Below are 23,622 nucleotides of genomic sequence, written 5' to 3' on the forward strand. Positions count from 1 at the left end.
GAGGATGTCGAAAGGCAGGTGAAGTAGTTTTTCCCTCAGGGAGAGAAGAGACAGGGATGTGATCGACGTTTGTGGGGAGCACCTGGTGGTGGCCTCGGTAGCCGGAGCGGGTAAACTGAGGGCAGCACAGGACTGAGTGAGCGGCCACCTGGATTCAGGTGGACGCAGCAGGATCTGAGGAAGAAAAGACGGGGTGACTGGTTTCACGCAGTTCCATGAGAAAGAGGGACCGAAATAAAACCAAGGTGTCAAATTTGGGTGAAGAAATGAACCGTGGATCCGCAGTGAGAGAGGAAGATTGAGACATGAGGGTTAGCTGTTGACACACGAAATTCGAGACGGCAGCCAGAGAGTTGCACGCAAACGTCCCAGAGAATCGGGGAGCTCCGCAAACCATCATGCAAATGACTTCCCCGTGCCACCTGCCACATCAAACGCACACGCCGATTCACACGATTTATTCTCTCGTTCCTTTTCCTTCTAGAAACGTTTTCATCTCATAAATTTCACTTGGTTTTTCACTAACTCTCGCTGTTATAGGTGATAACTACCGTAAGCACGTCAGTAAGCCAGCGCAGACATCGAGGACAGTGAAATGTTACACGGTCGCTTTAAAAAAAGTTTTCTGCAAAGCGGCGGCGGTAATGCCTGCCCTGCCTCGCTCGCTCGTAGGGTGCTGGTGGCCAGGAAAGCACTTTGGAAGCTCAAATCCTTTACAGACGAAGCTGTCGTCCTGGTGATTACACAGTGCCCTCTGTGCGAACCTGAAACGATTCTCAGTTCTCATCCGCCGTGCCAGTCCCCGATTCCCACAGAGCGCGCCCCACGGGGTTTGTATCACACGACTCCATTTCAGTCAATGACACTCGCATCTCCGTGCCAGCATGATACTGTCTCTGTGACAGGCATTCTCTGAGCTCTGGATGAAGAGTAATCCACGTGTCAAGGACCATCATGCTTCGAGAGGTTTTCCCCATCTCGCTCATGCTGTAGCTTCCCCTTTCCCCCGGGACGTGGGTGTGGCGCGATGATTTCATCAGGTGGCAGGTGGACCGGAGGCAAACGTAGCTGTCCTTCCCATCCTCCTCCGACCGCGTCCTCTCCCAGGTGTGAGTTTGAATTCCGCGATAAGCCACCGGCCCCCGCCTGTCCTAGGAAGCAAGCCAGACGGTGGAGCTGTTCGAACTCAGCGTGTCAGCCTCGCCATCTCCGGCTGCTCCAAATCGGGGCTCAGTACCACCAACCCCAAAGCTGCTGTGGCAGACAGGTTCTTACCGTGCCCCTCCTGTGCTCCATCGCTTCGGTTCTTCCGGTGCTTGTACGTTTCGGCCATTGACACGGTAATGACAACGAGAATGGCACAATCCCGATCCTGTGGGGCAGCAGATTCTCTGATGACCATCTCCTTCTGCCCCCCGCATCCGGGAAGGCAAGGCGAGTGATGCCATCGGCCTCCCTAGGTATACGGCACGTGTCGGAAAATGTTACAGGTATATGAGAGATCCAGTGCTCTGTTTAAATATCTTAAAATTGCTATTGGGGGGGGGGAAATGAGCAAATGTCATTGTTACGATACTGGACAAATTTTGCTTTCCAAACCTCTTAATCAAAACATTGCTGATTGGAATATTAAACGCAAGAAGTTAAGTTGAATTAAGCTCTAACAGCTGTGTGAGTAGGGCTTTGGGACAAGCCAGGTTTTAGATGTGTGCCGTCGACTCCGGAACGAGACAGCACATTCTTCCGTTATAAACACAGATTAAGTTCGATGATTAATGTTTATTTTCAGTTATTAAAATTTCCAGGCTGTCCTTAATTGTAATAAAGTCCCAAACCGTCTCCCTCCCTTGAGCTTGGGCCTGGCTCCCAGCTCCAGCCCTGCATCTGGGGGCTGTTTTTGGCTCGACCGGGCTCGTGCCAGTGATCAGGGTGCCAGGCGCCTCTGCTGGGGCGGGAGCGGCTGCCTTGCTGTGTGAGAGCCCAGCTCGCCCCTCTGCTCCCCCGGGCCGTGGCTGTTTGGGACCTCAGCTTATTGGCGGGGGCGCGTGCATTTCAGTGGTCTGCCAGCTCTGGCCCACAGCAGCCTGCCGTGGGATGCACCGGGCCCCCGGGAAGTGGAGGCCTGTCCCCTTGCTATGCTCCGTTCCAGCCAGCAGCCCACCTTCTGGAGGCTCCGGGAGGGGAGCGGGCATCAGCTCAATGTCACGTGTTCCCCCCGAGCTCTGGGAGCCACGTGTCAGCTTGCTCCAGAGTCTTCTCATCGCCAGGCACGAGGGCGTCAGACTGTGGTCGCATTTAGTATTTTTGCTTTTCACTCATATTTTATGTGTAAATCCCTTTGACAGATTCTCTCCACAAATGAATCATTTTATAAGAAAAGAACTAAACATTTCTAGCGGCTGGGGACATGGGGCCGGCTAGGACGTGACCGCCTGGGAAAACCCAGACAGCTAGCCGAGTGTGTCTACTGCTGTGTAACAATGACCCCCAAACTCGGTGGCTTAAAACTGCACATTTGTCACTCGTGGCCCCTGAGAGCTAGGAACTCAGGCGCCCTTGCCGGAGTCCGCTGCCTGGGGTCGCCCAGAGGCTGTGAGGGAGGCCAGCCCAGCTGCAATCACGTCCGGAACCTCGCCTGGCACCCCGGGGCCCATCGGGGCCGGGCCTCCATCCCTTGGTGGCGGGTGACTGCAAGCCACTGTCAGTTCCTTGACCTGCGACCCTTTCCTGTGTGACTCCTCCATCAGACAGGCGATAGGGAGTGGCTGGGAGCTGGGAGAGGGAAGTCACAGTCTTTGTAACCTGGTCGCCGGAGCGACAGCCAACTTCACCAGATGCTGTTGCTTAGCGATGAGTTCGTGGAGAAGGAATTGACGGGGCAGCTCCCGGCAGGAGTCTCACCGGCCACCGGCCCCAGGGAGCCGAGCAAGCCCCCTGCCACTCCGGCTTCTCCCACCAGGAACCCCGACAAGCGCTCCAGGCCCCCCCGTTGCACAGAACAGCCTGAGAGACGGGCTTCCAGCAGGCGCTTTGGTGTGATTTCTGGCTCGCCCCCCACTAGCCGTGTATCTGGGGATTTAATAAACTCTTTAAGCACCAGTCCTGACCACCTGATAAAGTTGCTGTGAAAATTCAACATGGGGGGTGAACGCAGAGCTCTGGGCACGACACCTGGCACCTCGTGAGCAGTCAACAAATATCAGTTATTCTCCATGTACAAATCTTACTCCTGACCTGAAACCTGGCTTTGTGAAACATCTTCCTGCTGAACTTAGTGGGAAAACTTGGGGCTCACTCATCAAGTCACGTCCACTTTCAAAGGCCGGCCCCGTCTCAGCTTAGGTCGGAAGCCGGCGTGCGCGCTGCCTTCGCTCCCCCTGCTTCCACACGCCAGGCTTCTCCTGTTCCTACGGATGCTCCTGATGCAAGGTGGTTTCAAGCCTGCAGGTCGCTTCTTCTCCACGTGCCTGTTAGATTATAACCCATTTGTAAGTCATCACACACCGCCGAATGGTAAGCTTCAGGTATAGTTTAATCCATGCGAAAGGGATTACTATTAAATAGATGATAGATAGATAGATGATAGATGATGATAGATAGATAGATAGATAGATAGATAGATAGATAGATAGATAGATAGATAGAAAGATAGATAGATAGATAGATAGAGAGATAGATAGATAGATAGAGATGATAGATAGGTGATTGATAATTTGATGATAGATGATAGATTTAGATACATGATTGATAGATGGATAGATGATAGATAAATTAATGGCATGGGTATTCTATAATTTACTCTTTAAAGTAGTTTTTATCTAGCACAACAATATTCATGAATGTTCTCGAAAATGATAGTAGTTTACAAATGACCTAATAGAAGTGTTAATATTGAACTCCGTTCTTACTTTCATAGAGATTCATCAAAATAGGCATAAAACTAAAGCTGAGAGCAAAGTACTGAAGTCCAGGAATACAGTCCTGGCACCTCGGGGTCTCCTTGTATACATTTCACTTAACGTGAGTCAGGTGATTTAGCAATAATATAATCAGGACATTTGCAGCAAAGATCTCCATTTCTATCATTGCTCAACATTAATCCAAGCCTAAAACCAACAGTTGACGTTGAATTGTAATGTATTCCCTTCTAAAAAGGAAAAGATATTTCTCATCTTTTCAGTGAAATGTGTCACTGACAGAAAGCATTTAACAGCTCGCTCAGATGGATTTGTTCTTACCGTTACAAATATGCAATATGTATCAATATGTAATAATGAAATCTTCACCAGGTATAAATATAATGCTTATTTACTGAAGATAAATCTATAAATGTTCTGCTTATGAATTATCATGACTTAATAATAAAACATACCTCCTTTGATAATTCTCCATTTCGTGCAAAGGATTTTCACAAAAAAGTTAAAAGTAGGTCCAAATGTTTTTTCCTTAAGTGAACGATTCTTACAAGTTCACGTACAAATAAAACGTCCAATTTAAAAAAAAAAAAAACCCAACGATTTTCTCTAATTATTCACCTTAGAAAACATAACGAAACTATGTTCATTTTTACTTTGGCTCAGAAAATATATTTTTAATGGAAAGAACGACATTCTCTAGCCCTGCTTGTTAAGATGGTATATGTTTCAGGTAAAACATTCTGACACACCTGAGCTCTAAAGAAGAAAATAAAATCAGCATGGCCCACAGACCACCACTGCCCACATTTAATGCATATTTTTTAGACAGTTATCTTTAGACTGCTTTTTCTACTGGGATGTTAGCATTTTATTTCATGATTTCTAAAAATGCTGGTGGTATGTATACACATACACGTGCAGACAGTGACGAGTCCAGCTTTGCGTGTTCCTTGCTCCCATTTCCGTTGTCATGTTTAAGGCACTCTGTTCCCCTGCCATCGCTGCCCCATTTCCAAAAAGGAGAAAACAGAATAAAAAATATTGAAAAATATAATTTTCTATGTATTTTATTACTGGATTTTGGAGTGGAGTGTTTTTCAATAATTTGGAAATTGGAGTTGGAATTACTTGTGGATTCCTCTGATAAAAATACATATAAATATATGTATATATATTTATTTTGGGGTAGGGAGAAATGCCAATATAATTGGCTCTAAAAGATCTTCAATTCTGTAAATAAAATAACTTGCAGCCCACACTTGCTCCTTGCTTCAGATCATGCTAGAAATTCAAATCAATTATGTTTATTTTTCTCTCGAATGGCGTTTAACATATTACAAATATTAACACGATCGCCAATATTCTCGTAAACATCAAAGTTTCCTGTGCACGCGATGTCCCGAGGTAGAATCTAGGAACAGAGAATGCTGCTGTGAGGTTGAACTATTTTATTTAAATGCACTCTCTTCCCCTTTTGAAACTGATTGTGAAATAAAAACCCTGACTTTGATGACTATCCCTGGAATGGGACTGTTATGGGTGGCATACTTAAAAAATTAAATACACCTGCAAGGAAGCTACCTTATACATCCTTTCCCAGAGACGTAAATTTACATACTCTAATCTTAATTTATAGGTCACTCGTTAAAATGTGCTCACTTCTAAGATAAGCATGCAATTCTTAATATGATTACATTTGAATTTGGAAATTGGAGTAACGGTTTTAAAATTAATTATATTTTTTAAACTCTAAAAATATAGATCTTATTTGATATATTGCTTTGTTGTACGCAGATTATTCGATGAAAATCTCTCTCCTGTTTCGATAGTAAGTTTTGCAAAAGGTGTTCTTACCACCCACAGACTCAGCAAGTTGTTAGAAACCAGTGTGAACGTGTCATATGCGTCTGCTCAGGTCAGGGCGCCCTTGTGCTACCTGTAGGTGAGGATGATATTTATGGATCATTTTTATTCGAAGATCGTTCCTTCAGATGATTGGCTTGCTTTATTAAGGACATCTTTGAGAATACGAGCATATCTTTGACATGAGGATTGTCTAAAAAATTGAAATAGTTCTCAAAAGTCGATCGAATCTCAGGTCAGAATTTAATATTTCTACCAGCGATGTTTTTTGCTTTAAAAAAGTCTGAAAAGATAAAAGTAGGCTTTTGCCTTTTAACATGCAGTCATCTGAAATAGTCTCATTTGTTCACTCATTTATTCATTCATTCAATAAACATTGAAAGCACACACTCTCGTTGCAGGTACTGGGTGCATAAGCACGTGCAAACCAGATGGGAAGTGGTAGACACATAAAAAAAAAAAAATTTAAAGAAAATTGCTCTGATACAGATATTTTGATCTTACCTATATTTGAAATACCCAGGTATTCTTAATGAACAGAGAGTAGCAACTCAGACATGTATCAGTTTTAGAAGTTTGGAAGCTTTCTAAAGTTTTGTGAGATGTGGTTTTGTAAAATTATTTTTCAAAAAAATTGATCACATGATGATTGTTGAGACTGTTTCCTATTTTTGTTTATAATCAAGCTATATGGGGCCTATTTTTTAATGTGTAAATGTATTTCCATTAAGCAGTCAACTTAGTTATTCCAGACTTGTACACAGAATAATGGCCCCAAAGCTGGCCACCTCCTAGTCCCCAGCACCTGGGAGAAGCACACGGGGGACTCTGCCGACGTGATTAAATTAGGGATCTCGAATGGGGAGGATTGTCACGGCGCTTTTATAAGAGGGGAGGGGCAGGGTCAAGGGCAGAGGAGGGTGGGATGAAGAAGCCGAGGTCCGCATGACTGGAGAAGGGGCCGCAGCCCGCAGGGTGGGCGGGACACCTCCGGAAGCCGGGAGGGGCGGGGACCAGGCGGCCGCAGCAGCCCCAGCAGGAGGCAGCACTGGGACCAGCAGTCTTCACCCCCGTAGCACCCAGAATTGTGGAGCATGCTTCTGCATCGTTCCCATCACCGTTTGTGGGGTTCGCTGCTGCGACAGCAGCAGTGGGGAACACGCACCCCTGCAGGGGACGGCGTTTCAGACGGCCCCTCGGCCGATGCACCCCCGAGAGGTGCTCAAACGTGAGAGCCGCACAAGGGACCTCGTTACTCCCCAGGTGGCCGCTGACTCTGCCGTCACACCTCCTACGTCTTCAGAGGGAGCCAAGTGGTGTCGCCACCGCCGCAGCCATCGCATTTATTGTTGTCACCGTTTCCTTTCGAAGGAGTCTTCAGATACCACTGGAGTTTTAGGAAACGACATAAGAATAAAACATTAGAATGTGAATACTCAGGACGCTTCCTCGCCGTCACGCATCACACCGAGCCTCCCTCGGAAGTCGTCTGGGGGTGCATCGGTGTGGCGGTGGCAGAGGAGCCCTGCGCCCCCCTCCTGTCTCCTGGGAGAATTCTGTGTCACGGAGACCAGCCGTTTGTTTCAGAGCGAGGGTCATAGCTTAAGCCATTATTTATTTCTGAAACTCCAGAGTTCATTAAAACAGTCCTTGGCTTCCCTCGCTGCCATCCTTCTTCCTTTCTTATGAATTATTCACGGCGGGTTTCAGGTGAGGTAAATAGTTTGATTCGAGGGGTTTTGTATCTGGATTTAGATGCAACAAGAGGTGTTAAATGCTCAGAATGGCAGAGCCTCAGCTATTAAGATGGAAGACGTTTGCTGCGGGCGCTCGGGGACCCGCGACTCTGGCTCGGTCCCGTTTGTCATTCCGAAGGAGGCGGGCGTCATGATCACCGCAGTACGAATCAGGCTTTGCGCAGGGCCCGGTCCCCACGCGCTGCGGGCGTCCAAATCCACTTCCCAGCCAGCAGAACGCCGTCGATTTTACCAAGGAGCGTCTTCCTCTCGTAGTCAGACGTCGCCGATGCGTCATTAATCTCTCATGGTGCAGATGTCACACGCCAAACGACAAGACGTGCTCAGCCTACGCGCTTCTCTCGGCTCAGCTGAGGTTTTAAGTCCTGGGCTCTTCTTCCGACAAATCCCGTGAAAGCGAAGAGGACCTAGGAAACATTTCATTTTCGTAAAACTCACAATAAGGCCGTCATCTCATCCTTGGATTCCGGGTCTTAATTTTAATTTTTTTAAACACTTAGCTCGTGGCATCGCATACCCGGAAAGAGCGATGGATGGAGCACGCGGCAGCAAAGGACGGCGCTTTGGGAAGAGCTGGTTCAGAGCGATGGAGACGTTTGAAAACCGACCCCGGGAAATCTTACTACGGTTCTGTCATCCGCTCAAATTCACTTCCCCAGTGGTTTCCGTTAAAGCCGTCGCCATAAAATTAAGTTCATGAAATGAGGCCCAGGTGGTGCTGCTTTCCGGCGAAGCGCTTTATTCATGCCGCCTGCTCTGGCACGGTTCCATGGCCAGAACTTTCTTTTACTGGAGCATAACAGGAACCAGCATCCGTCAGGGGGCGCTAGGGCGTGTGCTAACTGCTCTATGCGCATCATCCTGGTTAACACCATCTGCAGCTCTGCGGTGGTTCTGTTTGTCCTGTAGCTAGAAAGTTGCTCTCGGCTTAGTCTCTAATCAAATCCGTGCTCATAAACACCCTGCCAGCGATTGCAAATTCCAACATGCACCAAGGCATAGATCTGTGGGGTTGTCCACTACGAGACAATACGGAGAGGCGGACACCATGGCGACGTGTTCGCAGTTTTAATGCCATTACGTTTAAACCAGACACTGGGCAACCGGCACAGCTTTGTGGGCCGTGTTCGGCGTTCAGCCTCTGGTTGTAAACACAGAGACGTGCTGCCTTCAGAGGCACCGTTTACACGCACGGTGATTCCTTGATTTCTGTCTTGCTCAGGTTTTCTCAGGGAATGTGAGCTTTCCCGCGGACAGAACGAGGCCATAGCCACACTGTCCCGCCGTCTTTCCGTGGCAAAGCACGGCCGCTCGCGCAGCCACGTGGGGCGTCTCTGTCCTCCCAGCACGAGCCACGGAAAGGCCGTGTGGACCCCGCCAGTTCCTTTAGGCGTGGGGTCTGCTTAGGGCTTTTCACTGCCCAGGTATCGACCAGCAAAGAAGCCTAGGAAAGCGTTTGGCATCTGATTATTTGAGCAAGAAATAAATGTTTGTGAATTAACACACATTTGGGGCGGGGGGGGGTGCGGGATATTTAATTAACTTGTCACTTCTCAAAAGTCTCTAAGAGATTTCATTTTAGTTACAGCAGATATCCTCAGTGTGGTAAGTTATTGAAGTTCTCTGGTCTTTCATTTCCATGACGCTGGGCGTGTGACTTATAAGCCTTTTTTTCACGTCACCAAGACTGTGCTCGATCAGTTCTAAAACTCGCCAGGTCAGCAGCTACGACAAAGCCCTCATTACCTGGTGACCTTTGCTGCTGCAGTGCCCTGGAAGCCTGTTCCTTCTCCCCGCCTGTTCTACTGCATCCTGTTGAAAATCGAATGCCAGTGAATTCTTGACTCGGGGTTGGGTGTGGGGAGGGCTTAACAATAGGGAGCATTTGGAAGTATATGAAGGAATTTGGGTTTTTCTCCATACCTAAAGGCATAAAGGGGTCCTTGCTACCAGCATTAGCTAAGCATCATTCCGTAGAGGAAACAAAGTCTCTTAAATGGTGGATAGCACTCTTTTTGAGAAATATTGCAATGTCCTTGAAGGTTGAAAAAGATGGCAGCAAAACTCATTCCTCTTCCGATTAGGGCTTTCGCTTCTTGGTCCGTGTTCCCCCTCCGGAGACCCTGTTTGCGTCTGAAGGCTCGGCTCAGGTCTTGTCTCCTTTCCCGAGTCACTGGAAGCCTCTCAGAGAGCGTCCTCCTCGTGGGTGGCCCTTCCGTAACCTCTCCCGACCGTAAGCTTGAGTCATCGTCAGAGGCGGCTTGAGAGACATGTCGCTCGCGCCTCCGTTTCTGCTGTCCACGTGAGGTCTGGCAAAGGGCTTTGCAAAGGGTGTGGCTTCTATTTAGTTCTGCTTTCTTTATGTCGACTCGATGCTCCCGTAGAGAATCAGGCCGTAAGTGATGACCTCATAACGACCCCTCCTCACCCACAGGAGCACCGCCGTGGGGAACCGGCCGCCTCGGGTAAACGGGCCTGCGAGCCAGACGCGACATGCTCGTTTGTGGTCCGCCGTCCCCAGGAGCAGGAACCCCCTTCTCAAATGGCCTTTGTTTGTTGGTCGTGCCTTGAATTCGTGACATAGAGTCCAATAGAGGGAGTATCCAATGGCGATGAAAATTTTTCTAAAAACGAAGGCAGCTTTCAGGGCATCTCTTAAAAAATTAAATACACGTACATGGGATCGACCACCTGCCAGTCGACTGGGACGACAGCAGACCCTGGATGCGTCCGCCATGGCGCTTTGCACTCAGAGCTGGACCCGTGCTCCCTCCAGCCTCCCGGTCTTAGCCCTGGAGGACGGAGCGCTTGACCCCGCCAGGTGTCAGCGGTGACCGTGCCGTGGCCATCATCACCTCCGAGGCTCGTATCTGTGAACTACGTGCTCTTTCCTATTTTCAACTAAGGTCAAAAAGATTAATATTTCCTTTGGGTTATAGCTCGAAAGATGACTTGGATATTAAAGATGTAATAGAATGGAAGTGTTTCTTTGAATATGCTGATTTTTTTGTAGGATAGTGTTTAAAATGATAAATTTTGAGTCAGTTTGATGATTCACAAGTTTTCATTATTTTTTACAGAGATATTGACATATTACATTATGTTAGTTTCGAGCGTATAATATAATGTTTCGACGTTTGTATACTTTCCAAAATCATTACCACTGTAAGTCTAGTTAACATCTACTACCACACATGGTGACAAAAATTTGTTTTCTTGCGTGAGAACTTTTCGGATCTATTCTCTTAGCAGCTTTCAAATATATAATACAGAAGCATTCACTGTTCTTCCCACGCCATGCGTGACGCCCCGTCACATATTTATCCGATAACTGGAAGTTCAGACTTTTTAACGTCCTCCACCCTTTCGCTCACCCTCGCCAACCCCCAGTCTGGTCTCTGTATCCACGAGCTTGGTGTTTTTGTTTGGTTGTTTTGTTTTATTTTCATTATTCTTAAATTTCACATGTAAGCTCATGTGGTGTTTGTCTTTTTTCGTCTGACTGATTTCACGTAGAATAATGCCCTCCAGGTTTATCGATGTTATCACGAATGTCAAGATTTCCTTTTTTGTGTGGCTAAAGAATATTCGTATATATCTGCATTCATCCATCGATGGACACTTAGGTACTTTTGTATCTCGGCTATGGTAAAGGATGCTGCAGTGAACATGGGGATGCATGTACACTTTCACATTAGTGTTTGCATCTTTTCAGAGAAATATTCAGAAGTAGAGTTGTTAGATCAGTGGTAGTTCTATTTTTAATTTTTCGAGCAACCTCCACACTGTGTTCCAATCCCACCAACAGTGACAAGGGTCCCCTTTTCTCCACATCCTTGCCAACGACTGTTGTTTCCTGTCATCTTGACGATGGCCATTCTGACAGGTGTGAGGCGACATCTCATTGTGGTTTTGATTCGCATCTCCCCAATGATTAGTGATATATGTTTTCATTACTGATGGATGATGTCCCTAAGCTAGAAAAACAACTCAAGAGGATTATAGACTTTTGCTAAATGTGAAAGAAGCCGAAGGGTTCTCTAATATTTATATCTGAACAAAAGGAAGAAAAAACAAAAGAAGTTCAATTAACTATACCACCTATTTAATTCTGGATTTGGGTCACAGTGTTTCACTTAAGTCAGCAGCTTTTGGGCACGTGTTTGTCTTACTTAAGGCATCTCCAGGGCACTGATTTTTTTCCCCACATTCTTACATGGGGACACAAACAATGTGAATGGCGAACAGATTCTGCGTGTATATTTAAGTGTCATGGACGTGTGTATACCTGGGTGTTTGTTACTTCTTTCCAGTTAGAGTGTGAGTTTCTAGAATTTAGGAAGTCGGGTTGTATTTCTTCTCGAGACCTTGGGCGGTACACCCACTCTGAAAACCTTGGCAGTCAGAAGTCAGGTGAGGGGTGGCGATGAGGGCTAGGGGTGGCCACGGAGACGAATGACATGAAAATCCCCTCACCCGGGGCTTGGTGTACTAAGCTACGTGTGGGAACATAACATTAGGCAAATGTATTCAAATGTATTCTGGATCAGAAAGTGCTGGGTAAGTGGAAAATAAGAGGTGGCACTTCTGGACGTTTTCTTTTGATATAATCTTGCCCTTTTGAAGAAGCGTTTTTACAGAAGCATATGCATGTGACCTCTTACCCAGCAGCATCAAAACCAAATACTTAAGATTATGTAATCGGCAAACATTCCAACTACCAAGAGCCGAAGAGTCTAAGGCATGTTGAGGTAGATAAAATACAACCTTCTTTTGCAGTATTAAAGAACCTCAGTTATTCAGTATTTGCTGGAATTTGTCCTTTCTGTCCTCGAAAGGAGCTGATGGGTGATCACACCGTCAAAGCTTCTAGTTCTCAGTATAATCTTCAAAGGAGCGCTGCTGCAGACATAGGATGATTCTGTTAGACTTCAGAACATCTGGAAAAAGAGGAGGAAGATCGCGTAGTAACGCAGAGACGTTGCCAGAGCTTTCTCTCCATGCCCTCCTGCCTCCCTCCTTCTCTCTCTCCCTCCCCCCCATACACACAGGCAATCTTGGCTCTAGTTCTGGGATCAGGACGCAGACTCTGTGGCCTCGGATGTGCCGTGTCACCTCTCCATCCGTGCATTTCCCATTCTGTGGAATGAGGGTGGTAACAGGGCGCATAGCAGAGGTTGGGTTTGGGTGTAAGAGCGAAACCAGCCCGGCGTGAATGGCTCGCAAAGGAATGTCTGACGAAGGATAAGTACCCGACACTGCTGCCCGGTGGTCTCTCAGTGGCCATTCTGGTGACCAGATGGACTGTCACGGTGTTGCCGTGCTCATGTAAAAGTCACCCTCGTTTTACTTAACAATGGCCCCAAAGTACAAGAGTAGCGACGCTGGCCGTTTGGATGTGCCACAGAAAAGCCGCAAAGTACTTCTATTTTATTATTATTTACTGGTGTTAATCATGCTGTACCTAATTTAGAAATTGAACTTTATCATAGGTATGTACATATAGGGAAAAATCCTAGTACACATAAGGTTTGGTGCTATCCGCGGCTCCAGGGTCCCCTGAGGTCTTGGGGCTCAGCCTCTGTAAATAAAAGGATGCTGTGTCTTGACTCGAGTGAGCACAAGCTCAGCATGCCACGTGGTTTACATGCCTCGATGTAATAAGCTTCCCTCTGTCTCTGTCACAAAGGAATCTGTTTGCCGACGTTGCTCTGTCTTTAGACAGAAGGCTGTGGGGAAAGCAAATGATCTGAATGCCGCATTAGCCTTTACTAGAAAATGAAATTTTAAATTATAAGTTTTTAAAACTGGTTCAGTTTGCAAACCAGATTCTGTAAATAAAACATGTTGCTATATCTTTCAACATAATAATATCAGCCATAAACATTAATCGCTTGCAGAAACCGGGCTCAACATCATCTCAGTTCTCATGACAACCCTTAATTAATCAATGAGTGTGTAATTACCATTATATAGGCTAAGAAATCGAGGCTCATTCCTGTTTGATGAATTGTCCAGAAAAGTGATAGGATGATACTAATCTAGGGCCGTCTCCAGAAGCCACTTCTAACCACTGTGATGTATCTCAAAGCATTTTACAGCTGTGAGTGTAATAATCCAGGAATAAGAAAATCATGACGTATTACCTTATTTAAAAGGAAGCTTTGATGTATTGATCATTTTAATTATGCTTGCAACGATTATCACTTTAAAAACTATATTATTTGGGCTAGGCGAGCGATGGCACTGAGACCCGAATGTGTGTGACAGCACGAAACCAGAGAGACAGCTTCTCATTCATTCTGCCGGCGTGCTGGGTAGGCGGCCGTCTGGGCACCTCTCCTTCATTCAGCCACTCGGGGACCCAGGCAGGCTTCCATCTTCAACACCTGACTTTGAAAGGAGGCAGTTTTTGATGGGTCTGCAATGTGCTCCCTCACTGGGGACCCCCAAAACAAGAAAGGCAAACAAGTAGAATCTATTGATAAGCGAGTTGATGAATGACAGACCTCCTGGGAAACACCAGACCGGTGACGTTAACCATCGGGAGTGGTTATGCTTGTTCGTTTGAATCTATGGTGTATTCCTGGTCTGACTAGGATTGCATGCAGATCTGTTAGTTTAAGGAGCATCTCTCTCTGGAGAATATCACATAGACTGCACAAAAATTGAACTATAAAGTGGCCCAAACTCTCTTTTGTATAAGCAGTAACTCTATTTATCTCTTAAAAACTCAGGTTACGTCTGAGCAAGGGCGAGTCTTAAGGAGGCCTTAATCTTTCTCTTGCTTTTCACTCAAAAAATATCAGTTGTTACTAGCTTCACGGTAGTCAACACGTTATCTCAGCAAATGTTTATCGAAGCCCCATTAATTCTTGATCGGTTTATTGGCTAACCGATGACTGGTGTTAGGGTACAAAAGCACTTAAAAATATATCCCCGATGGTCTAGAGATGAACAAACATTAATCAAATAAATCCAAAACTCCAAACTGTATTAAGACGAGGCAAGAAAGCGTCGAGCGGATACGGAGGGTCTGACAAGAAAAAATAAAGCCAGTCGGAGACCCAGCCAGTGAGAAGGTGCTCGCCGGAATTTTATTTTATTTTCTCCGGCGCTGGTGGTGTTTTATTTTCTGGATACGATAAAAGCCAAAGCATTATCTATGTTCTTTACCAGACGGTTCGCGGTCCATCTCATAGGGATCGCGATCGTCCCTTACCAAGGAAAGCGGGGCGTTCCTGGGGCAGGCAGGTGTCACTGGGCGCTGCCGGCCGCAGAGGCCGCTGTCCGTTTCAGACGGACTTCGTAGCTGGGACCCCGAAGTCCCATTGTTATTCCTTTAATAACCTCCTCATTATAGATTCTTTTCCCTTTCATTTCAGCCTCTATATTAATGCTAAAAGTAATCTGCAATCTCTCGCAAATAACGTGTATGCTAAAGGCAATTAGGTAGATGTTTTCTTGGCTCCCTGGAGGGAAAACAGATGCAGATGCGGGAAAACTTTGTCGCTAGGGCCAGGCGGCCACAGGCCTCTAATGGCCGATGGCGCGGGGACGGGGCTCGAGGAGAGGCACAGAGTGCCAAGTAAAAAGGTTTCGACCCAGAATCCTGGCGACCTTACCAGGAGCCTCGGGAAGCAAAGCCCTACGGACTTCGGAGAGTCGGTAGCCAGGTCACTGAAGAGAGAGAATAGGAAATAAAAAGAGAGAACACAGCAGAGAAAAAGCAAAAAGGAGCGATAAGGTTTTGCTAAAGGAATATTTACGATAATGTCTCTCTCTGCTCTTTTGTACTAATCATATACGTCTATATAACTAATAAGTACTACAGATATGTACTTGTATACGTATTTGAAGCGAAACTTGTCTAGTTCTTCAAAATACGTTGTCAAAACTAGAAGTCTCCAACCAAACCGGAGGGCACTTTTAAGACCACTAAGAGCAGGTTCTGGGAATTATTCAAAATTTAGATAATTGTAAAGTTTTAACATTTTTTCAGCAATCTGTTCCTCAGTCATCTTCATGTCTTGTGCGACATTTTCATTTATTTAAAGAATTAGAACTAAATATCATGGATATTTATTTAGAAATATTTAGGACTTTTTTTTAGGAAAAAGTAGTTGTTATTCTGACACTTGATGCTTACAGATGGAGGGAAAATTTTTTCTTCTTCTTATCAGCTATATTGATACCCAGATTCTACATACTGAGATATCTTTTTGGATAAGCTACTTAATTTCGTTGGATATGCCAACATCTTCCACTATCTATTTTTTATGTGAAGAGAGCATTTATTTCACCTTGCTTTATTTTTAATGATTTTCTGGACTATATTCCTTGTAGAAAGCCTTACAGAGTTGTCAGACACAGCTGACCCTCGGTTAACACATGCGGAAAGGTCCAAATTGTTAGAAGCTCTGCCTTACGCATCCTTCGGAGTGAAGGAGCGCACATAGTTTTACGAACCAAATAGATAATCTTCGTTGTGCAAGTGGTTTGCGTGTAGTGTTGTTACGGGAGCTGCTGATGTAACCAAGGTCAGTCTCTCGTTTCCTGTTTTGCCACAAATCCTTCATCAGTAAATTTGTAGTGTATGTTTTGTGGGCAGGCATGTGTATCATTTCTAATGTTTTAAAGTTTTCCTTGTATGGCGTATATGTCAGAAGGGTTTTGTAGTTGTTGAAAATCTCATGCTTTTTTTTTATTTTTTAGTCACCTCAGACCCTTTTTGTCGAAATAGAGGAATCTAAGCACAGACTAAGAAACATACTGGGTCCCCTCTTCTTCCTCCCATGCGCCACTCCACGGGGCTTCCATTTTCTCATAATCTCATAGAAACGTTTCACCAATTTGCGATTTTTCCTTAAAAATCTTCTTAGTCTCAGTTATTGGTAAATTCTACGTTAATGGCTACTTTTGTGGCAAAGAAAAGTTAAGAAAGAAAAGTTGACGCCATTCTACTTTTGTTCACTTCCGATCTCTTTCCGATGGCCACGCTCCTCATTTTCTCACGGCTCACGAGCGTGAGCACCGTGGGAGGAGGTTCGCTGCGACCGGCCTCGATCGCTACCTGTGTCTGTGGCTCGGAGCGTTCACTTGCATCTGTGTTCCCGGCGACCAAGTACGCTGGGCCACGCTTAATCCATGTCACTCAACAGCTTCGCGTCCCCTGTTATTCCTTTGTCTTTGTCCCGTTCATTATGATTTTATTGCATCTAGGAGGAAGGATTTTGCCGTAGTTGACGCGCAGGCATATGTAAGATTCGACTGTCAACGTGTACATTCATTCAAAATCTAATAGTTTAAAAAATTGCTGGTGCCAATATCAAATCTCGTCTTCCAGAAAGAAGGCAGGATTCGCATGATTTCTGACTGACACTGTAATTAGGCCACTTGATCCTCTCTTCACTGGAACATACTGTCTCTGTTTCCAGAAGAATGGAAGTATTCTATTTGTAGACACATTTTCAGTGAGACCGGAAACCTGGTCCTTGGGTTCTTTGCCTGGATCCACCAGCCCATTCTGCAATTTTGACTGAAATATAAGCTCGCCTCTGCCCTCGAGGCTAAGTGTCCTTATGTGCCAACATTTCGAGAAATGAAAGGCGGGTAATTTTTACATAGTTAACGAAAACAAATTACCGAGTTGCCTTAGGAATGCTACTTAATTACTTCATGTTCGTGTGTGTGTATGTGTGTACGTATGGCGTACAGAATTTTTGTGCACATATTATTTTTATGAGAAACACACTGATGTTCCGTTAACACATTTCCTTCTCATTTACTCATTCATTTAAGAAGAGTTAAATCTCTGACACATCTGTCAGACTCTCAGATAGCGACATCAGCCTCGCTTAATGCCACAAAAGTGAGTGGTTAAGGGGTGTTTAAAAATGAGTTAAAGGTTGTCGCTATCTTTGCATCATATAGTTCTCATTCATCACTTTTGCGGTTTCTTGCCTAATGATGCCCCTTGGCAGTGAAAGACTCCCATTCTTCGCACAGCCACAGGCTTCCCGTTCACTCAGTATTTATGGACCGTTGGTTTTGAACCGAGTGCAACTTCAAAGCCGGGAATACAAAGATGAGCAGGATTAGATCTCGTGCTGGTCCCTTGCACACCTAGGAGCCGCTGGTCAACACAGACGTGCAATGTCACATACACAAAGCTGTGATAAGTGCCGTGACAGCGAGCTCACCGAGCCTGTGACGGGAGCGGGCGAACAAAGGCCCAGGGAGGGAAGTCCAAGTTCAAGTTTCAAGGACGAGGGCGCAGCGGGGAGGCCGGGGGCCGGCTGCGCCTCCTCAGAGTAGCTTCAAGGGTCTGGACGAAAGACATGAAAGGGGGAAGGTCCGCTTTTGACAAGGATTGGTTTGCGCCGTGTTTCATGGGTTTCGTTACGGAATTACCTGTCATCGTAGAGGCAGTGGGGCAAATTTCTAAGAGTTCAGTTATGCCGATGGTCACCAAACACCAGGGTGACCGTTTTCCTAATTGTCCCCGGAATAAACAGTCCTGGCGTACATCTCTCTAGAGGTAGCTGCTAAGAGTGAGGCCTTCGCTTCCAGATGGGTTCGCGTTTGGATGATAGATGCCTGGCGCGCCTCTCCAGGACGGTTTACCCAGTTCCGAGGCCAGGTGGCAGAGCGTACCCCGAGGACGAGCTGCTTAGATGCCGTTTGGCACAGCTTCTTGCTCTCGAGCGATGCGGCGCCAGGTCACCAGCCACCGATCGGCGACGTTTTTCCTCCTTCCCTCCCTTTCGTGTTCCTTTCGGAAGCGCGGCTCGTATTCCCAGAGGGTCTGCGCCTCGCAGCGGCGAAACAGGCAGGAACTTGAACCAGGAAAGGAGCCAGGAGGAGCCCGAGGAGGCTCCCGAGAGAGCCGGGAGCAGCCGGGCGCGGGTGTGGGCGGAGGCCGCTCGCAGAGGCTCCGCCGCAGACGCCGTGCCTGTCGCGATGCTCCGAACCCGCGAAGACAGTCTGTTCCCCACGCTTAGCGCTCAGGGCCCCGGGGGCCCCTCGGTCAGCCCGCAGGGAGCGCGGGGACCCGCTGTGTTCTTCCATGGAGGGGACGCTGGCAACGCCCTCTGCTAGAGCAGGGGCTGCTTCCTTCCCACGGTGGCTCTGCCTTTCCTTAGGTCGCAGGGGTTCGAGGCGCGTCGTGAAGCGGGCTGGGCGCCCCCGGCCCTCCTTCGTCTTTGCTTCTGGGGCGTGCTTTCCTGCGTGGACGGGCTTTGTCCTACTGTTCTTCGCTGGGGCCACTGCTGTCCTGTGACTGTCACCGCGTGGTTAAGTAGGTTCAGGTGTCCGGTTGGGAAGGGGCACGGGTGCCCCATGCTTCAATGCCCTGACCTTATCTCGTGGCAGAGGACCCCGTCGGAGACACGCTCTGCGCGAGCATTTCCGTCACCCCCACCCCTTGTCTGTCCTGTTCCAGAAAAGCCCAGGATTTCTCGACTGGGAGGCTCTTGAAATCCAGCAAGCGTTTCTGAAACGTCGCGGACTCTCTCGGAACCTCGACTTTGTGAAATTTAGTTTTCGCATTCTATTCTTTCTCTTCCTCTTTCCTTTTTTTTCTTTCTCCTTTTTCTTTTTGCAGTAGAGGCCACTTTTTGAAGGCATAAAGATCCCTTTGTCCCCCTAAGCGGCTGCACAGGGGGTGACGAAACGGCTTACAGCAGCATGGGAGTAGACACTCATGTCATCGTGCGTCACTGGGTTGGGCTGGCACATGGTCGCTGCTGCCCTCTTCACGTTCTGACGAAGGTCCGCAAGTGGACACGGTCTGTGGCGTCGGGGACACGGTCACTCACGTGGACACGGTCTGTGGCGTCCGGGACACGGTCACTCACGTGGACACGGTCTGTGGCCTCGGGGACGGCCGTCCTCATGCAGCCCGGCGGTTGCAACGTGGACTCTGCAGTCAGACGGGCGCCTCGGGATTCCCATGGTTGCTGCTTGCTGACCGCGGGGCGCTGGCCACAGGGCTTCACCTCTCCCCTGTCCGTGTCCGCCTCGGGGGGCCTCGTAAAGCCTTTCTCAGAGTCTCCCTCCGGGGACGAAGTGACGTGAATGGCGTGAGACGTGCCGCACGGGCCGTGGCTCACACAGGCCCTCGGCAGACGCGCCGCCGCTGTAAACGCGTCGTGGCAGGTGGATTTGCAAACTGTCCGGTGCTGCTCGTGGCTGGGTAGATGAGTTTAGCAGAAAGAGAGAAAAGTCCGACCCCAAACCTCTCTCTTCTGTTGTTAAAATGCAGTTAACAATGTACAAACTCCAAATTTAGTGCTTAACGAAAACTGACATTCGCCCGAATCCAGGGGGGACCCAAAACCAGGCTTCGGGTCTCGGCGCAGATCCGCGAGGGCCCTGCACGCAGCGGCTCCCGTGTCCGTGTCCGGCTCCCTCCAGGAGGCAGCCCGACCCCTCCTTTCTCCTGCTCACCGCTCCTCGCGCTCAGATCTCTCGGCTCCGTCCCTTCTGTCGGCCAGACCCCCCCTTTCCGCGTGAGCAGGCCTCCCTTGCCCTGTCTGGACGGCTGCTTAAGCGTTTCCCTCACCTCCTGGCCGGGCACAGGCCGCTTCTGTCCTTAGCAGGCCGTTTCCTTTGCGGCCCTCCCCGTGGCCACTGGGGCTCTCCAGTTTCACGTAAGGACGTGTCGAGGTACAAGGACATCCTGGGCCCCCCATTCCCGCTGCCGCGTTCCAGCTTTCTCGCCCAGCCCACCTCCCCCGTGGCCCCTGCTCGCCAGCTGTGCTGTGTGTGTGTGTTCCGTGCCAGAGGATGTCACCATAGGTCGTGCCACCTCCAGGCCACTGGGAAGGGAACTTCCTGGACCCCTCGGGTACCCACGTCCGTCCATCCACTGCGTGTACTCACTCCGTGTCATCGCTCGGCCTGAGATTCCCCATTCGCCCCACCGTGTCAAGTCCCTCATCCCTTCGGCTCTCGGCCACCGTCCTCCGGACCCGCCTCAGCCCAGACCTTGCTTTTCTGGCGTCCATCCAGGGGACCCATTCGAACTGCTTTGCGAGCGGCGCCCTGCGCTTGCCGAGTTCTTCAGCGCCTTCTTTTCTGGTCGTGCGAAGCAGCGATTCCAGACTTTTCTCTGCAACTCATATCGAGCTTGACCTCCGCTCCTGGGTCCGCTGGAAGGCGGTTCGGCCCAGCCGCGGGATCCAGGCCCAGCACCCGCTGTCGGGAAGCAGGGTGTGTGCATGTGTGTGTATTGCTTGGAGAGGAACGTCAGCCAGTAACAGAACTCGAGGTGACAAGGGAGTCTGGGCCCGCTTGCTGCCATGGCAACGTCTGCGCAGCACCCTCAGGCCCTGGAAAGAGGGGATTCAGGGCACGTGCGTCACGCGGGAAGAAGGAGGTCCGGGGACAGCCTTCACTGCGTCTTCAGCTGAGAATCTCTCCAGACATCTTCCAGAACTGAGATCCAAAGGCCTTTTACTAATTTTTAAAGGCCTGTTTACTGAGTAAAAACCGAAGAGGGGTTTTTACCTCATATGCAAAATGGAAAACAGCGGGTGTGTACCTGGGTGGGGGCGGGGTGTCACAGGGCGTCCCGCAGCCCCCCCGGGCCGTTCTCCTCACCGACTCCGGGGTCTTCTTCAAATAAAGAAAACTAGTCAATCACATCGCCTGGGAGCGGCTCTCAGAGAGAAACGTCCACAGAAGCATCTGAGGAACTCGGTGAAATGATGATTTCTGGGCCGCGTCGTGCGAATTCAGATTCCAAGCTCGCCCCAGTCACCCGCGTTTTCATCGAGCACCCTATGTCTCTCCGTCGCTGCAGAAGTCACAGCGTGTGACAGCATCGACCCCACAGCGTGACGTCCAGACACAGTCACACGGACGAGAGGCCTTTCGAAGTTGATTCTGGAGGGTCGTTTTCTGTTCTGGGCCCTCCCGCGTCCGTGCTCGTGTGTCCCCGCTCCTCCCGTGACCTCTCTCCACTGCGCGTGTATCTGTTTACACGTACACATGTGCACACGCATGCGGCTTAACGTATTTTGTTTATATAGAAATTATTTTGCAAATGAAGAGTTCTGTGGAATAGGTAAACTTTTAATTTATTAACGATAATTTCCTTTTGTTTTTTGACATCTTTTTTACCCCCAAAGCTAACGTAGACTAAAAAGATATTCAGGTGGCCACGTGGCCATTGGTTCTGTATTCGTGACATTTCCGTCATTTCTAAGGAGTCATAGCCATTATCTTGGCTTCATCCTCACATGTGCGATGAAAAATTTGTTTCCGATTCAGATTTAGGGTTTAGAAGATTTAAATTCTTTTGTCATTCTTTCGAGTACAGCTGGTCCGAAGAGGCTCATGGTTAAACAAAACCTTTAGCACAGAGCTCTTGCTCTGAATGGATCCGTCAGCCTTAGTGCAATTAACGCATCTCTCTTTCTTTGGCCCTTTGTCTGTGTCTTTGCCTATTGTTTCCAGAAATTAGGAATTTGGTTATAATTTCTAAATCGTTTTCCAGATTTCTTTCAGCTCACACGTACATGCTCACGTGCACACAGGTGTACATAAAGACCCACACGTGCAGTGTATTCGCGAGATGAAAGAGATCAATAAAAAGCATACACAAGTGAGAAGTTATCTTTTACGACATGTTTACCATGGGACCCTCGACTTTAAAGCTCCTACTTTATCTGACAAACAAAAGATGAAGGCGAAAGAAATTAAGAGTTCGTTCTTCCTCCTAAAACATTAGGATTTATAATTCATAAACCACCTTCAAGGACGACAGACAAACTCTATTTTAAGGGAAAAGTTGCCTATTATTCAATTTATCTTCTTTTATACATTCTCTTGGACTCGTTTTCACGTGAAAGATTTATAGCCGTTTTTTTTCTCTGTTAGTTTTAAGGTAATTTACGGCCACTTTCCCCCATCCAAGGAGAGCCAAGCGAAGCATCGCAAAACCAAAATGCTTTTTGACAGGGAGATGCCGAGGGCCCCAGAGGGAGGAGGGAGGAGGGGCAGGAGGCGCACATTCTGTGGGGCCCGCTCCGGGCTCACAAAAGCATGGCGTTGGAACGGTAATTGGGTTTCGGAGTGCTGCTTTTGAGAATAGACTGCTCAAACCATTGAAAGGGAAATCATAGCAGAAAAGAAGGATGCCCCAGGCCTTTTCAGTGCCTGCAAAATACGCATAACGCGAGGCACCGTGGAGGCCTGGTTCAGGGCTTTGAGACCGGACGTCCTTACGCACTTGATGCTGTCTCCGTCGTTCTGATCTTTATTCCTTTGTTGAATAAAGTCCCAACGCATTTGGGGCCAGTCCCTTAAACGAGGGCTGAAATAAATGAGACCTTTTAAATGCTTTTAGAGCAAACATACATCTCCTCCCCCGAAGGCGACATTGTACTTGCACGTGAGGAATGCATGGGGACAGGTGTGCATCTCTATTTTTAGTTTGTTCCACGTGTTTACTGCTGAGGCAGTTGAATCACCATTCCTAAGATGTTAGGAGGGCCCCGTGTCCCCGAGCTCTACTGTGAATAGAGCGGCTGGACAGTAAGCGTTTAAAAATGGTTCTAGAGGAGGCTCAGGCATCAGAGGTTTGCGGGGGAAGACTCAAGACTGGCCTCTTAAAATCTCCAATTAAATTCCCCATCAGCAGTTTTAAGGAAAACATTGCATTGACTAGGCAAATGGCATTTAATGCGTGCCCCCGGCCGGCCGCGTTCTACCTGCCAAGCCCACCATCCTCGAATGTCAAAGGCATGGCTAGACCCTTCCTTAAGCTAACTCGATTGTGTCGCTCCCACCCCAGATTCCAGTATTCAGCTCAAAAAGAAGCAGGAGGAAACAGCAAAACAACAACAGAGATTTCTAGGAGAGTCAGCTAAACAAATGCTTCCATTTTTTCCTGGAGAAGCACAATATATATTTTACTTATCCTTGTTTAATTTGCCACAGAAGCGACGTTTATCGAGTGCGTACTGTATGCTAGACAGTTTGCCCGTCCCCTTCATCATATACTGAATGCGTTCTTCACGACAACCTTTTCTTTACTTTATAGTGAGGGGCCAGAAACCCCAGAGAGGGACACAGAT

Source organism: Pteropus medius, unplaced genomic scaffold, assembly GCF_902729225.1.
Source record: "Pteropus medius unplaced genomic scaffold, Ma_sr-lr_union100, whole genome shotgun sequence".
Lineage (NCBI taxonomy): Eukaryota > Metazoa > Chordata > Mammalia > Chiroptera > Pteropodidae > Pteropus > Pteropus medius.